The 13,359-nt window shown below is 43.0% G+C and overlaps 1 long non-coding RNA gene across 1 annotated transcript; it reads right to left on the bottom strand.

The window, feature by feature from the left end:
- Nucleotides 1-507: 507 nt before the first annotated feature.
- Nucleotides 508-12,937, bottom strand: LOC135304835 (uncharacterized). The gene is made up of 3 exons (XR_010366055.1): nt 12,922-12,937; nt 11,176-11,269; nt 508-707 (listed from the first exon to the last, which is right to left on the bottom strand). It is a non-coding gene; the product is annotated as an uncharacterized LOC135304835 (long non-coding RNA).
- Nucleotides 12,938-13,359: the final 422 nt, after the last annotated feature.

The raw sequence follows: 13,359 nt of genomic DNA, 5'->3' as shown, positions 1-13,359 counted from the left end.
TCTCCTCTCCTCTCCTCTCCTCTCCTCTCCTCTCCTCTCCCTTTTGAAAGATGTTCATTTCATAGCAAACATTTTCAGATGAGCTGCTTTATTAACTCAAAAGCTGACTCCACACTCTGCAAGGTGGGAGGCAAAGAGGTTCTTGGTTTGGATCCTTCTTGGAAAAGACTTTCTCTCCCCCGTTTGAACTGCATCTCTGTCCACAGCAAGGATTCCAAGTCAGGCTCTCTCTTCATCTTTGACTTTGTCAGTCTGGTTCTTCCTTGCCTTTAGATATTGACAGGCTCTAGCAGTTCTGCAGAGCCTGATAGAAGTGGCTGCAGTGAGAGTCTTTGGTGTATTTTTTAATGTTACCTTTTTTCCAAGTCAAGGAGCGTGTCAAGGACTCCTTTTGCCCCTCTCCTTACGTTCTTGCCTCTCAGGCTGCTGTTTACATTTGGGGATGGCCTCCAAATCCACAGAGTGAGAAGAGAGGTGGGGGAAAGGCACCTGATTCCTTCCTTGCTTCCCAGCTGGAATGATTTTCATTCTGGATATACTTCTTTCCCCAGGTGTGTATGCTGAATCCACCAAGGGAATATTCTTTGTAAAACTCTTAAGATTTGAAAGAATTTAAATTGCTTGGTTTTATAACTTCATCTTCAGTTTGCCTATTTTTTTTCCTTTTTCATGGGAAGAAGCCACAGTGCTGGGGGAGGGATTCACATCTGTGGGAAAAACAGAGAAACCAGACCACAGATGAATGAAATAACCCAGCTGGAAGAAGATGATCTTTTCCCCCTTTTTTAATATTAGTTTTTGTAAGTGAGAATGTTAGGTAACAAAAATGTGAGCAGAAGACAGCCAGATGTAAACAGATGATACTGTTTTGGCATAGCCTACATGCTTTGACAGAACAGAGCAGGGTTATGGTTTTTATATCAACAAATAATTGAATACAGAAGATTGAATCCGTGCTTCTAACTTGTGAGTAATATTTTTCTTAGTTTTATTAGGTTTTTGCTTTAATTGAGCATTAATACTGAAACATGCATCTTTACATGGGTAATACTTATCTTTGCCTCATTCAGTTTCTCATTTTTAGTTCAATTTGGTGCTTAAGGGCAAAATGCAGATCCAAAATAAAACCTTCTGCTTGTCTCCCTGAGCTGCTACAAGAGACTCTGCAAAACTTGATTTTACTGAATGTTTTTATCTTGCTCTGTAAGAGAAGTGCTTTTTCTATGATGTCTGTAGTGTGATAGAGCATGTCAAGCACCTGATGAATAATTCCAGTGTATAAGATGATACTGTTTTAACTCTAAAACATTGGAAAGGGCCTGCTCAAAGGAGATCTGCAAAGAGCAAAATAAAAGCTATTTTTTTTTTCAGGTTAAAAAAGTGTGGGGTTTATTTTTTCAAAACACAAAGTAAGTCCATTTAGTAAGCTAAAGAGAAATCTCATACAAGAACACAGCCAGCAGCATAAGTGCTAATATCTCTTTCATTTTCTTTTCAGATAGGAAAATGTGTCACTTTCCTTGTGGAAAAGGGATAAGGAGCTGAATTGTTCTAAGGTCAAATAATACAGCAGCTAAACCTTTAACCAAAGCATTGCTTGTTGGAGATGGCACGAGACAGCCAAGGGTAAACTGTGGCCTGTGTTTCTCACTGCCTGACTCTGCAGATCTGCTGCAGCGTTCCAGAGTGACTGGAATACTGAAAGAGCTCATGAGAACAGGGAGCATTCCCTCATTCAGGAGCAGTCCCAAAGCAGTGGCTCAGGGACAACCTGATGGAGGTGTGAGTAGAACTGGGAAAAACAAATGCAAACCCCGAGTTCTTGGTGCTGGAACAGCAGGATTCTCTTTAATGAGAAATGTATAAACATGAATCTGAGACTTACTCAAAGCAAGACAGTCAAAATGGGCTAATTACGATCTATTATAATTTCTTGATTTGGGGATATTTGGTGTTGGCAAGCATTTTATGAACCTCTGGATAGGAGTTATCAAACCTGAATCACTCTCACCTCAGTAATCAGGTCCCCATCTGTATTAAATTATATGCTGTTACATCAGTGCTGCTTTTATTCTAATTCCCTGTCTCTGACCCCTGTATCAGAGGCTTCAGAGGAAGGAATAAACACTCAGTGAACTTTTAGCCAGGTAAGTAAGTTCTGACCCCTAATGACTTTTGTGTATTGAAAGCTTTGCAGTTCCATTTTCTCAATTTCATTCAATAGGATGATGGCTCAGTAGTGAAAATGTTCCTGCTAATCTTTTGGTTTCTTTGAAAAGAAGCTGTAAGATGATAAAGAGCAGAAGGAATGTGCTATGCACACACCAACACAGAGCCAATGTGAAATTACACCCCAGACTATATGTTAAATCTTGGTTCACATCTTGTCAGAGGCATCTGTGTATTATTACTTTTAGGAGTTAAAATAGTTCATGCAATATCAATGACACATAGGGTTCTTGCACACAACTTTGCATTTAATTTCATAGAACCACAGAATGGCTTGGGTTGGAAGGTACCTTAAAGATCATCTCATTCCACCCCCTGCCATGGGCAGGACACCTTCCACTAGCCCAGGCTGCTCCAAGTCCTGTCCAGCCTGGCCTTGGACACTTCCAGAGATCCAGGGGCAGCCACAGCTTCTCTGGGCACCCTGTGCCAGGGCCTGCCCTCCCTCACAGGGAAGGATTTCTCCTCAATATCCCATCTAACCCTGCCCCTTGCCAGTTTGAAGCCATTCTCCCTTGTCCTGTCACTCCACACACTTGTGAACAGTCTCTCTCCATCTCTCTTGTGGGCTCCCTTCAGGTTCTGAAGGACATTTGTGAGGTTCCTTCAGAGACCTTAAGTGGAATGAGGAAAGTATTTCAGGACAGATGGCTATTTTGGTTATCTATCACCCAGCCATTGCACATAGATATACCATGCTTGCTACTCTGTATCTAATGAATATTTACTAAACAGCTTCTTGCTTAAATCCTCTCTGTTGTGCTGCTCCAATTCCAGTCCCATTTGTCCAAAGCTGAAAAATGCAGTACATTGTTAGTTTCAGGAGGGCAGGAGAAGCTGTTCCTCAAGAATGTGGTGATGCCTTACTGCCCAGTTCAGAATATCAGCAAGCAGTTCATATGTTTGCTCTACCTATGGGTTTCATCCATCAGCCTGGGTGCCTTCCAGAGAGGGAAATGGTGTCATCCTGTCCTTGTGTTACAGATGGAGAGACTGAAGCACAGCAGAGAGGTAGTAAATGTGTTCCAGTGCACTTTCCAATGGGTCATAAATGCATAAAATAATCAAGGAAGAACTTGTCAGAGCAGGTCTTCTCTGGTGTTTCTAGCCAACATCCATCAGCTACCCTGATTTAAACCACTTTTGACACTGATGATGTGTGGAGGTAGAGCCCATCAGTGACCTTGCTGTGTGTCTCAGACAGTCAGCCCAAGAAAAATTCAGGGCAAGGTAAATCATTTAAATCCTAGTAGTGCCAGGGCTGTAGGTGGCTGGCTGTGGATGTGGAACCTCAGGGATTTTGTGAGGCTCTGTGCAGACAGAACCATCTCCTGCACTCAAAGAAGCTTAAAGTATCAAAAATAAAAACAATTCTCTAGACAAAGCTCACTGAGCTGACGGGTTTCCAGTAGCTCATCAGTAATGCTCCCAGGCTAATGATGCATTTGGATGACTGAGCCCACTGCTCCTGCTCAGTCTCCTGCCAGTCTCAGAAGGGGTAGCTCTGTGTTCCTCTTGCCATTCTGTCTGCATAGAAGTGGCCAGGGAAAATATGAGTAAAATAGTTTATTCAAGTACAACAGTTAGGAAAAACTATTTATTGGGTCCAAGTTTAAAAGGAAAAGTATGCAAAACTCTCAATTCACCCCCATATTCTGATCCTTTTCAAGAGTAAAAGGAGGTCACAAATCCTGCAAGGCTTATACATTTATTATTTTCTCTAACTCAGTCCTTTGTGTTGCCATTTGATCCTTGAAGTGCTGCTTTTCAGCACTGAATGTAAACGAGCAAACACGGGGGGTTTTTTCCCTCCTGCCATGTATGTAGCAAGAACTTCCAAAGGAGAGTTTTGGATGCCTCAGACTGGTTCACCTTGAGCTCATCCAGTCCTTTAGTTAAGCAAGAGTTCTTTAATACATTGTTCTGCCTGTCACTTCTAGTTAGATAATGACATCGAATGCTCTGATAATATCAAGCCAGCATTTGTTCCTTCAGTGTCAAGGATAGGCAATGAAAATGTAATAGGCAGTAAGATTAAAGTAAGGTAAAGTAAGATTAAAGTAAAAATCTGCTGCTGGCAAGGAAATAACAAATTGGATTAAGTCAATGCTCTTTTGAATGTTGGTAACTAGACGAATTTTAATTTTCATGGCTCTTTAAAAGAGCAATTTAGGCAAACACAACACTTCATATTTTAAGGTTATGTTACTGTTTTAAATATACTTCCTAATTCACTCTAGTATTTCAAAAATGTATTATTCCCACATTGTGAAACTCGAAGCTGCTCTTTACGCATATCCTGGAAAGCAAGAAATGGAAAAGAAACATCTAAAATAAGAGCATATTGTCACATGAGCACATGGGTATAACCTGGCTGTAGATAAAAGATAGGTTTCACACCAGCAAGGAGGGCAAGTTTTTGTTACAGCTCCTCGAAAGAACAGTGGGGAGCAAACCCATAAGTGTGGGGGTTTGGTGGGGCTTAATCAGGTCATGAGAGAAATGCCACTCTTAGTGAGATGTCAACAGTGCCACAAGGCATGGCTTGGCAATGTGAGAAGGCTTCTCTGGGCTCTTAGGAACAATCTCAGACTGTTAAATAAAACCAATCTTCTAAAGGTTCTTTTTAAAATAATGTATTAGTACAAAATACTGAGTCCAGTTGTACTGCAGGGCCAAAATGGTGCAACTCTGAAATCTGCCACGTACTGAGAGTAGCCCAGAGTTTCCTTTGGCTACACCTTCTATCAAAATCTGAGCTTGCAAGATGAGAATTCACATTATGATATCTGAACATCAAAGAATCTGAGGTTTCAAATATCTCTGAGCCTTTGTTTATCCTAATTTAAATCATGGGGGTTTGTCAGCTGTGCTGAAAATAAACTTTAACTGATACAGCTTTTCCAAAGCTGGACTCTGGTTCCTTTGTTGGTATTAAAGATTAATCAGAAGAGATTAGTAAAGATTATATTAAAGATGAATGGAAAACAGATATTTTGTGCTATTAATTTTGTATAATTAGTTACAAGCTACAGAAAAATGCTCTTTTAATTTTCCTTAAAAGACCAGGCTGAGGATTTGAAGTCATAACACATTTCTTGTGGTAACTCAAATTGAAATCATGTGAATCAAGAACTGTAAGGGTTCCATTAGCACACATGGAAAGTGGGATTGGATCTGTAAAAGTATTGACAGAATGCCCTGTTCCTGTATTATTTTTTTAAATTAAAAATTAAACAAAGCTTTCAAGTGGTTTACAGTTAGTTGACAGTGCCAACACACTTTAATTTCCATTAAACTGGAGCTGCCATGCTCTTCATTTTAAATGGAAATAGTATTTTGCTAGTGTGACTAGTGAGCTTTTTTCCCCTTCTGCCACTAAAATATGTTTGTCTTAGAGTGATTTTTGAAAGGAAATCCCTGTGAATATGTTTGTCCTGGTAACCTGCTGCTGCTTTAGATGAAAATTGCTATAGCAGTCAACTTGTGGGAGGATAAAACTTCTTTATTTCTGTCAACTTAGATCTAGTGCATGCTGCTAGATATTGGAATAAATGTGGTTAGTTTCTGCTGGGAAGCCTGGTTTAGGAAGAGGTGTCTCATCCCAATGCACAGAGGCTGTTTCTCATTTTGTTGTGCTTTTTTTAAGCAAAATCTATCTTTTCTGCCAAAATGTGCCCAGTAATAGATGTGCATAAACAAATTTTGGAAATTCTCACTAGTACCTCAGCCTTGTGCTTCTCTCTTTCCTTCCCCAGCCCTCAAGGAGTGCCTGGCTGTGCCAGGCTTCCCTCAGGGCTGTATTTGGGGATCCTTCTGGTGCTTGTCTTCCAGTCTGATTCAAACCTGCCCCTCCCATCTGCTCCATAGCAGCTTTTTAGACAGAACCTGTCCAGGCACCCAGGGAACAGAATAAAGTCTATTTCTGTGTTGCCACCAGAGTTAACAGCTTCATCAGCCTGCAGCAGTCCTCAGTAGGACCATTGATATCTGTGTTTTCCAGCATTGTAAGAAATGTTACTGACCTTAAATGGAAAAAAAAATCAAGTTTAGCACTTAGTTGATCTTAGTTAGCACTCTCAGTCTCCTGAGAGTCTGATATTTGAGTGCATAATGTTTGTTTTTCTTTTTTCCTTGATACAGCTTTCATCCAGAAGAGATTGCCAAAGCTTTCTGAATCACACAGAAAAAGAGAAATTGTTTCTGGTACCTACTGGATCAGCCAACAATAAGCAACCTGCTTACCCAACTCACAAAATGCAGAACCCTATTTTCTTAGGACAACATCAAACAAAAAACCCTATCCAGTTCAACCTGCTGCTTACCAAGTTTGCTCCTCTTCTTACAAAAATGGCCAGTGGGTTTTCAGTTCTTTCAGTGGGCATGAGTTAATCATTTGTGTTTCTAGTGGAAGGTGGTGGTGCCTGAGGTGTGTGTTTCCACACTGACTCTGTGTCAGTGATTTAGGAGGCACCTCACTAGCAAAGTGTTTGGAGAAGCAGGACATCTGTGAGAAAATCTTCCCTCACCCTGCAAGGGCTGGAAAGAACAAACTCCAGAAATGTATTTTCATAAAAGCCACTTGGTGTGTGGGTCTAAATTGGTGTAGAATTAAAACTCACACATGCTTTTTCTAGAGCTGTGCTCCTGTGGCAGATGGCAAAATTACCTCCTTTCTTTTTAATTGGAACCCTAGGAAAAAGCAGTGACGTACTTCCAAGTGGGGCTGGTGCCAGTGAGGCACAGCTTCTGTGGGATCTGCTAGCTCTTCTGCAGGGAAGGTTTTCTCTTTGCCTTCTGTTTGAGCACCATTTCTGTCCCCCACTGGGAGTTCCTGGTGTGGGGATGCAGCTGGGGCAGGGCAGTTGCACAGGGTGGGCTGTGATAGTGAAGTCTCTGAAAGCCCAGGCCAAACACACTTCTGTTTTGTTATCTTCTCCTAGCTTTCTTCCTGCTCTTTTCCTTCTTGTCTTTTTTTTTCTTTTTTTTTTTCTTTTTTTTTTTGAGGCTGGTTTAATGTTGTAATCATTTCAGATTGACACAATTAAGCAAAATTCCACTTCAGATTGCTGGTGATCCCCCTTCTGTTTTATATTAACACTGAGAATTTGTCTGGTTGGGAGACTTTTTGGGGTTTTTTCCCCCTCCCCTGCCTGAGATTGTTCAAGAAATGTTGAACAGAGTGCTTAATGATTTCCAGGGCTTTCTCTTGACGTTTTAGTTTTGGAGAATGAGCGATGCCTCCGCTGGGGACTTCCCTGGCAGATCCATGTCTGAACAGCCAGGGCTGGCTTCCAAGAACATTAAATTCCAGCTGCTTTTCCATCCAAGGCAAGGTTAGTTTAGTATCCCCCTTCCTCCTGTGTCTTTACAGCAGGAGATATTCTAGCCAACGTATTCGTCATGTTTCTGAGCCTCCCTGCTGCTTGATTTATGCAGAGAGGGCTGGGGAGAGAGATTCCAGGGCTGTGGGCTGAGTGTGGAGTCCCTGCAGGTGTGGGCTGGGCTGGGCTGGGCTGCTCCATCCCACACAGACACAGAGCTGGGCTTGTGCCCTGCACGCTCAGACACACCAAACACGGCCCTGCCCGTGCCATCCCACTTTGGGGTCAATGTTGTGGCATCCAGGAGGCCTCGCTGGTGGCAGCAGCCTGGAGAGGCTGAGGTGGGCTGAGAGATGCTGGGACAGGGTTGGCTCTCCCATTTGAGGTCACTCTCCTCATTTATGAGCAGCAGTATAGGGAGATACTGAGTTACGGGTAGATAACAGGATGTAAAGCTTCAAGAAAATTCACATTTTCAGTTCTATAATGGATTGTTTAAGTCTCTCTTGTCAGCTGGGAGTTTGAGTATGTGGCACATTTGGAATTCCAGCCCACGCTGACCTAACAACTGACAAAGCTGAAATCCAGACTGCTCGGTTGCTGCTTCCACCTGAGATTTGTGCTTGCCTGTGTCTCACCTGGGCAGGGTGAGGTGGACCTCGTGTGATCTCTCAGAGCTGGTTTCACACGTGCAGCTGCCCGATAAAAGGCACCACAGCCGTTCTGCAAAGCCCGAACGCAGCCAGTCTCCAGCTGGTAAAATTGTCATCATCCACAGCCTAACTGAGCTGGAAATTTACCCAAGTGGAGGATCAGGTCCAGTGTACACAGCTGAGAACCAAGCTGAGCTCAATAACTATCTGTGCTCAGTCCTCAGCCCAAGCCAACTGGGCTGCACACAGATATTTCTCCTAGGCAGCAGCGCATGGATCAATGTCCTCTTGTGTGCTTGTGTCCTTGTCATCCCCTGTTCTCCTTACCCTTCTAACTCAGCAATCCTCACACCAGAAGGAAAGGGCATTGTTGGTGAAAACTGATCACCTTTTCCTGATGATTCAGTGGAAAACTTTACTGCCTTTACACATTAACTACCTCAACAGTGGTCATCATTTGCTGCAGACCTTTTCACAGAATCCCAGAGTGGTTTGTGTTGGAAAGGATCTTAGAGCTCCTCTCCTTCCAACCCCCTGCTATGGGCAGAGACACCTTCCACTATCCCAGGTTGCTCCAAGCCCCATCCAGCATTTCCAGGGATGGGGCAGCCACAGCTTCTCTGGACCACCTGTGCCAGGGCCTCCCCACCCTCACAGGGAAGGATTTCTTCTAAATATCCCCTCTAAACCTGCTCTCTGTCAGTGTGAAGCCATTCCCCCTTGTCCTGTCACTCCGTGCTCTTGTATACAGTCCTCCTTTTCCTTGTTTCAGAAAGAAGTATGAGTTAAGCTTGATGTGAGCTGGGGAGAGAACAACAGCAGTAGATATTTAGGGGTGGTTATTCCTCATTGCTCCATAGACAGCACCATTACAGGCCAGAAAACTTAGAGAAGGTTTTGCTTAGCTCTGTTTTTCCTCTGTGACTTTGTGGTCGTAATTTTTCCCCACACTTCTCTGCAGATCTGTACTAGGACCCAGACCACTAAAATGCTTTCATTTTGGTCCTTTTCTGCCCCTGTGTATTCAGCTAGTATGGTAAAATGTTTTGTTTTTCTTTTTTTTCTTTTTTTTTTTTTTTCCAGAGTCTATGAGATCATTCAAGTATGGAGACTTGGCAGCTTCTCCATATGTACAAAGACGGCTGTTTGAATGTCTGAGTGTCTTTCTGGCTAAGGATAAATTATTTGGTGTGTTAAATTAGGATTTGTTGCTTTATCTGGCATGAATAAGGTTCGTTTATTATCAGTGTTCCATCATGATTTACACTGGACAGCATCTTTGGGGTTTTCACATTTTATTACATAAAAACCTAGGTATTTCTTTTAAACAATTTGCTCATAGAAAGGACTGCAGGAGCAAGTTAATGTGGTTGTAAGGCCAAGAAAAGGCATTGCAAGACAGCAGATAAACAAGAGTAAATGCAAAAGTAATGGTGGGATTGGAAAAACAAGGTGGGTGTTTACCCAGGCTTAACTGGTCATTTACATAGTGGTCTGTGTAGAATTTAATGGTCACTATAAACAGTGTAATCCATGGAAAAGATGTATAGGCAGTTTTGTAAACATGAAGAATTCTTGGTGAAGGTACAGTTTACAAAGGGGAGAAAAAAGAAGAAAAATGGTTAATACTTTAAAGATTCCATTTTGTTTCCCAAAATGCCTTGTAACTCTGTGTTGAGAGGAAAAAACTGTATTTTGTTCTAAAAAGATGCGCCTTAGCCTTTACTTGTGGCAGTTGTCAGCTTAGAAATTGGGTGCATTTTCCATCCACCAGTGACTCCTGGTCTGGAAGTCTCAGTCGTGCCTTCAGGGGCCATTTGCAGAGAGCCACTGCTGGAACTGTGCTCCCTTGCCAGAGTCAAGTATGCCATGTGCAATCCTTGCTCAGGGTGGGTGCTCTGCCCTGCTGAACTGCTTGGAATGCTGAGGGATGGAATAAATACTTTTTTTGAAAATATCTTTAATGAGCATTACAGCTTGATTTGCACCATCTGGGTTTAACTTGAAATAGTGTTACAAAAAGTAAAACATCTGTACTTACAAGCTAGAAAAGATTAATAGAGCTTTATTTGCTCCTAAATCCTCCAGTATAGATTGGCAGCATAGACCACCTCTCTCTCCCCATTTTTGTTTAAGTTACACAGGCAGCCAGTCCATCTCTACTGATCCTGCAGCACATAACTGCCCTGGCTGGGCCTCTTTATTTTCACCCAGGGCAAACAAGTGTCAGTCAATATTCCCTTAGATTTCTTAATCTTTTGTCTCCCACAGTGATTGTACAAGTGTCAATCACAGTGCAAGTCTGAACTTCTATTTTGGGCAGTATTTGAAAACTGCTAAAAGCAGAAGGATATGGTAAATATACACAGTTTCCAACACTGTTTGGTCTTCGTGTCAGAGGAATCAAGAAACCCAGACATTACTGTTAATCACAAGGTGGAGCATGTCATTAAAGCCCTGTGCTTACCAAAGGAAAATCATCCATGTTCATCCTTTGGCCATGTTTCAAACCAGAAAATAGGAATGTCAAAATCTGTGCAAAAAAGCTTTCTGCCTTTACTGGTGACTCATTTAAAAGAACTCAAGAACTTGTCTTCTGTTTGCACAACCAGTGTTGTGATAAAGTTCTGGAGTAGCATCCTGGCCTCTGTGTGTGTGTAATTTATCCTGGCCTCTGTGTGGGTCAGATACTTGACCTGCTGCCTTTTTTCTTTTCTATTTTTCTTTTTTAGCAGCAGAACTTCTTTAGCGTTTGCGCAGATTAATTTCCAACATGAAATTGAGTTAATGTTGGAGACTGGAAGATGAAAGATAAGCGAGTGGGAGGGGGAAAGAAAAATAGAGCAGTAGCCTAGAGGGTTGCCAGTAAGAACTAAAGGAGTAACACCAAACAGTTGGCAAAGCAGCCTGTGGCTTCTTTGATAGTCCCTCATCACAAGTAATAAAACACCTTTGGAGTTGTTCTTTACCTACTGGTTGTAAATCCTAGTGTAAAGCTGCCTGTGTTTCCCGGAGTCCTGGGGACCTCACAAAAGCTTCTGCTCTCCCACAGTCCAGCCTGGCCTGCACATGGAGAAGCAGAAATATCAAGGTGGGGAAAGGCGGGAATCACTGAATTTCTCACTCTCTCCTTCAGGTTTTGGTGTTGTAGAGATCTCTCTGAATGTGAAGGCCATATTTTAAAACAAAACACTAGCACATTCAACCTTCCTTACTTTTGCTGCGAGTCACTGCAGCTGTGGTATGTATGAAGCTGGTACTGTCGTATCCTTTTTAATGTGTTTTAAAATGTGCCTGGAGGCTTGGGGAATTTCTCATTTCTTTTATTTGTATTTTTTTAATTCCGGCTGAAATGCTCTGCTGTTTATATTTAAGCAAAACCTCCAGCAGGAATGAATAAAATCAAAGAGCATCATAATGTTGAAAGGCAGGTCAGAGGCTGACAGATAGGTCTGCCTGAAGGGGCCTTTTCACGAGGGATGGGGCAGGCAGTGGGTTGGGAACAAGGCAGCCCCTTTCCCCTCCTATCTCTCTCCGTGCTCTTTTTCCCTGTCATCTCTCCTGCCCCACATCTATCTCCTCTGCCTGGAGCTCCTGCCAAAGCCAGGGTTTCAGCAGCAGTGGCAGGTCGAGAGGGGAGCCCTGTTCAGCCGGGCAGGCCTGCCCAGCCCCTCGGCCCTCGCTGCCTCTGCTGGGGGGAGCTGCTCCTTCTGTCTGCCAGTGGAACATCTGATGGGATTTCAGTTTCCACACCACAATGCCCTTTAATTCGAGCGCAGTTTTTAGCTGCCTGTTTTCAGCCAAGAGCACGAGTAAACTCTCTCTTTGTTAAGCTCCCTGTGTCAAGTGACCTGGTGTCACATCCTTGGCTAGGGGAACCTTCTGGCCACAAACAGTGGGGTTTGCTAGGAACTCCTGCCTTTATCCAGGAAAGAATCCAACAAAGCAGGGCTCACCGTTCACTGTGCCTTCTCTATCCCACTCGCTTCCAAAAAAAATGCAAGCCAAGCTGGGCAGCAGTGCTACAGCAGGCCAGTCTCACAACACATCTGTGATGGAACCATGACAGGAAGTTTCACTGCAAGGAAAAGCAGCTGGCAATGGGGAAATAATTAATTTGTGTTTCATTTTGCTTCCCATATTGTGCATCAAAGACCCATGAGAATTTTGTAGAGAGTAAAAGAAAGGAAATTATAAGGGCTTTTTCACAGTGTAAGGTGCCAGATTTCCTTGGCTTTTTAATCCTGGAAAACTAGACTCTTAGCTATCCAAGGGAATTTTGGAAAACTTTCCAGCCAGTGTTACCCCAGGTTAGGGGTGGTACCAGCAGCAGCAGGGAGACTGTGCTTAGATGAGACCATCAGTTTCTGGCATGTATTTACCATCTTGACAAGTAGTTTTAACTGATTGTAGAAAAACCTCCTAGGAGCTGCTGGGGCCTTATTTAAGGTCATCTGCTGGTGCTGTCCACCAAGTGATTTTTTAAATAGATATCTTCTCCAATTCAGTCTGGTAAATGAGATCTGTGGGTGATTTAATAACCTGGTATGTAATTCAGGGACTGGAAAGATGCTCCTTCATTTTCTCAATCTGCAAAGCAAAACCAAAAAGAAGAGCCTTGCAAGAATAGTGGAGGAAAGAAGTCCTGGTAGTCCTGTGCCATGGGTTTGGACAGGGAGATGGGAAAATGGAACATGAGAAAAGGGAGCACTCACCCACCACACACACTGTTTCTACCATCAGCCTGCCTGTGGTTTCTGCTCCTGTCCCTGGTCAAGCTAAAAGTATCCATCTAAAATCCCTCTTGGTGGAGATTTTCACACATGCCTCTTTTGACCCAAGATCAAGCTGTTTCCCAAAAGCCTCTGTTCCAGGCATGGCCTAGTGTTGGCTTTCAGGCAAGTGTGCAGGCAGCAGACACTGCTGACTTACACCCTCACTGTGCCATGCCCACAAAACAGTGTTTAGTTGCATTTTGAACATCTCTTGCTGCCAGGAGATGAACCACAGCTGGAGTTGGATCTTTGAGTCTTCCCCTTGTTCTTTACCTGTGGTGATTTCAGCTGATGTAGTGCTGCTTATAAACTGCTGAGGATCTGTACAGAAACATTTCCCACCTGCAGAGCTGCCTCCAGCCTGGGGTCCCAGCAGGG

The sequence above is a fragment of the Passer domesticus genome, chromosome 7 (assembly GCF_036417665.1).
Source record: "Passer domesticus isolate bPasDom1 chromosome 7, bPasDom1.hap1, whole genome shotgun sequence".
Taxonomy (NCBI): Eukaryota; Metazoa; Chordata; class Aves; order Passeriformes; family Passeridae; genus Passer; species Passer domesticus.
Note: the sequence above shows the minus strand (reverse complement) of the source record. Positions and strands in the feature narration are given on the sequence as shown.